Genomic DNA, 4,182 nt, shown 5'->3' on the forward strand with positions numbered 1-4,182 from the left:
AATGGCCAGCCTGCAGTCCAGATCTTTCACCTATAGAGAACATTTGGCGCATCATAAAGAGGAAGGTGCGACAAAGAAGGCCCAAGAGGCCTGTATTAGACATGAATGGGAGAGCATTCCTATTTCTAAACTTGAGAAACTGGTCTCCTCTGTCCCCAGACGTCTGTTGAGTGTTGTAAGAAGAAGGGGGGATGCCACACAGTGGTAAAAATGGACTTGTCCCAAAGTTTTTGGGATTTGTTGACGCCACGAAATTTGGAAACAACAGATTTTTCCCTTATAATGATACATACTCTCAATTTAAACTTTTGATCTGTGATTTGTGTTCTAATCTGAATAAAATATTAGATGTTGGCACCTCCACATCATTGCATTCAGTTTTTATTCACAATTTGTTTAGTGTCCCAACTTTTTTGGAATCCGGTTTGTATTTATTTATATATCAAGCAGGGATGAGTCATGCCAAGTTTTGTGCATTTCGGTCTTTCATTGTGAAAGTTATAGCGAATGGAAATTTATGGCGTGAAGCCAAACTTTGAGGCCTGGCTACGCCCTTTTAACATATACAAAAATGCAAGCTTTAGCTAACTTTTACTCTCCAATGTCTTAAGGGCATATCAACCAAGTTTGAAGGCAATCCTTTAAAATTCCTAGGAGGAGTTTGTTAAAATTCACAATTAGAAACAACCAAAAATGACCCTTTGACCCAAAATGGCCAACTTCCTGTTGGTTTTGGACCTGGCTCCAAGAGACTTTTTCAAGGCTCAGTCTTAGGACCCACCCTCTTTACAATCTGCATAGGTAATGTAGGTAAAAACATCCCTGATGCATCCACTTCGCTGCTCGAGCCTAATAAGGCCCGCTCTGTTCAAGCCCGAGCTGCAATTTTTTTTCCGCCAAATGAATTGCCGTTTTGGGGGCCTTAACATATCCCAAAAGTCACCAAATTTGGCGGACACATCAGGACTTGAGAAAAATTACGTATTTTAAGGGCGTGGCAAAAATCAAAACGGAAACGGCTCAAGAGCGCCACCTAGAAATTTTCAAAATACCCTCCGCTTTAACCTTAGTTTGTCGTAGAAACATGAAATTTGGTACACTTGTCCAATTCCCCAAGATGCACAGACAACCCTCTGGCACCAACGTTGTACGATAAAAGGGAAGGCGGCCATTTTGTAATACAGGCCCAATTTTCACACCTTTTTGGCCGTTTAGTCTCCGCATTTGAACAAACTCCTCCTAGGGATTTCGCTCAATCGGTTTCAAACTTGGCCATTTTGGTCAAAAGGCATGGGGGATGAAAAGTTATCAAAACAGTGCATTTTTATGCATGCTGAAGGGGTGGGGCCAGACCTCAAAGTTTGACATCTCACCATGAAAAATGAAACACTAATAGCTCCTACACAAAAACTGTCTGAGACATCAATTCTTCAGTTATTGATCCATATCCGGTCATCTGCGAGTCTGAATGGTCAAATCATGAAGTAACTTAAGCCACGCCCCTTGACAACAGGAAGTGTAAAGTTTTACCTTGAACGGTCTCTATCTGACCCCTGTCACCTGATCAGCATGATAGTGTGTCCAGTGACCGAAGACATGTTGGTGCAACTTGCTTTCCAACACTGGCAGTTTGGGGTGGAGCATGTGGGCGTCGCGATGTGGCGAAGAAAGTCGTAACACCATTTCCATACGTTTGGCTCTAAATTCCACAGATTTTAACCGAGGTGCACCAAAATCAGTATGATCGATCATTACCCACCCCTTAAACAGGAAGCCATGATAATTGGCCAATAGCCTCCACAGCGCCCCCTAGAATATTTTAAAACCTCAGCCCCAAGCCATTTTTTGATCGATAATTCTGAAACTTGGGGAACGTCTGTATCGTCTCAGGACCTATGAAAAAGTCTCTTGGAGCCCTGGTTCAACACCACCAGGAAGTCGGCCATTTTGGTTCAAAGGATCATTTTTGGGCGTTTCTAATGGCGAATTTTAACAAACTCCTCCTAGGGATTTTGAGTGATTGCCTTCAAACTTTGTTAATATGCCCTTAAGACATTGGAGAGTAAAAGTTATCAAAAGCTTTCGGTTTTGTTTTGTTAAAGGGGTGTGGCCAGGCCTCAAAATTACGCTTCACGCCATAAATTTACAAACGCTATAACTTGCACATTGAAAGACCGAAATGCAACAAACTTGGCATGACTCATCCCTGGTAGATACCTGACGATCCGTTCAGCCGATCAGTTAGAGCTCAGTGAATTATCATCCAATATGTACCAGATTTATTGTGCGTGATCAGTGGTCACTTATAGACATATTGGTATTGTTCTTTAACATTTGACTCCATTGCGCCCCCTAGATTATTTTAACAGTTATATCTCAGTGATACATCATCAGATCGGAACCAGATTTTTCATGCATATTCAGTGAGCAAGTCTAGACGCACTCATACTGTGCTTTAGCATATGACTCAAGAGCGCCCCTAGATTATTTTATCAGTTAGAGCTCAGTGAATTATCATCCAATATTACCAGATTTATTGTGCATGATCAGTGATCACTTATAGACATATTGGTATTGTTCTTTAACATTTGACTCAATTGCACCCCTAGATTATTCTAAGAGTTATATCTCAGTGACACATCATCGGATGAACCAGATTTTTTGTGCATAGACACACTGGTATTGTTGATTCAGAAAAAACTGACTTATTGGATGACTCTTTCAGATTGGCACTGTGTAAAATTTAAGACTGAAACTGTATTCGCTAACTGTTGATTACTAATATATGACATGTTGAAAAGCCTAAAGGAAGTCTTTTACATTTGTGACAAAACAGGAAGTGACAATAACTCATGTCTGGAAGGTCAGATTTTAGCCAAACTTGTAAGGCTTGAAGCCAGACCCATACTGATATGGGCGGGAGGTGATTGCAAAGTTTCGGCATATGCGCACCCTGGTGAATGGGTGCGGGATGGGCACCAGAGCATTCACGATGGCGAATGGGCAGAGTCGCTGGAGCTCCAGTGGTTGCCGTAAGGCCGGAGCGGCGCTTTGCTGTGAGGGCCTTCAATGTTGCTTGCAGCTTTAATTTAGAGTTAATGTCACATCAAGAATGAGCCTGACCAACAGCTCTCCTTGTGTGAATAGAGCTCAAACTGCTTCTCTTATGCATCCTAACCACAGTCTAAGAAACACAGTGTAGCCTAAGTTAACTTTTAGGAGAAAAAAAAAATCACTAGCCAATATGAAACAATAATAATAATCACTCCTTATCAATGGCCTAGAGTAAAGCAATATGATCATCATCCATCATTAGTAACTTAAAATACCTAATTAAAACTCTATTAATGGGCTAGGTCTACTGTAATCTTACCCATTTGTAGGGTCAAGAGACAAACATGTAGCATTAACACAGTATGAACAACATTCAGGAATTGTTTCTATAAGAACATTATCAAATATTTTACATGAACAGTAAGATCACTCCTCCCATGACCAAATGTAACCCAGGGTGAGCTAACCTCAGATAAACAAACAACATGGCTGTAATGTGGAGGTAGTGAAGCTCACAGTGTTTAGTGAGGAATTTCTGCCTTATCAGCCAACGTTAAGGCAAAGAACACGGGCAAAAAAATTAAATAAAATAAAAAATTCTAAGCTACTAATAACTTAAAACAGTTACTGTAGTAGATGTTTTCATCCTGCAGAGTGACACAGGGAAGAACTCACAATGAAATTCAGTATGTAAATGTAAATTTTACATTACACAACCTATTAAACACTTTGGACAAAATCAGTTTAGTGTTAACTGATCATAAACAAAAACTAAACTTGTACAACCAGAAGTTGTAACATAAAACACACAAAACAAACACAACTAGCATTAACCTTTCATTTAACCATTGTGACAAATAATGGAGGATTTACCTGCAGTTATTTTGTACAGACCAACATGTAATACTTCCTGTTTATAACTGTCATGTTGACCGCTGGCCTTTATCATCTTTTACATTTTTACAAACTCCGTTTAGTTTTTGAAATGGAATAAACTGTATTTCACCTAAACTATCCATGACTACAGTATCCATGTTGCTGATCTCATGCTACTGAATTATTTCATGCTGCTGATTTATTTCATGCTGCTGATTTATTTTGCTGTGTTCATTCGTGCTCATCTGCTCA

The sequence above is a fragment of the Nematolebias whitei genome, chromosome 2 (genome assembly GCF_014905685.2).
Source record: "Nematolebias whitei isolate Nwh7 chromosome 2, NemWhi1, whole genome shotgun sequence".
NCBI lineage: Eukaryota > Metazoa > Chordata > Actinopteri > Cyprinodontiformes > Rivulidae > Nematolebias > Nematolebias whitei.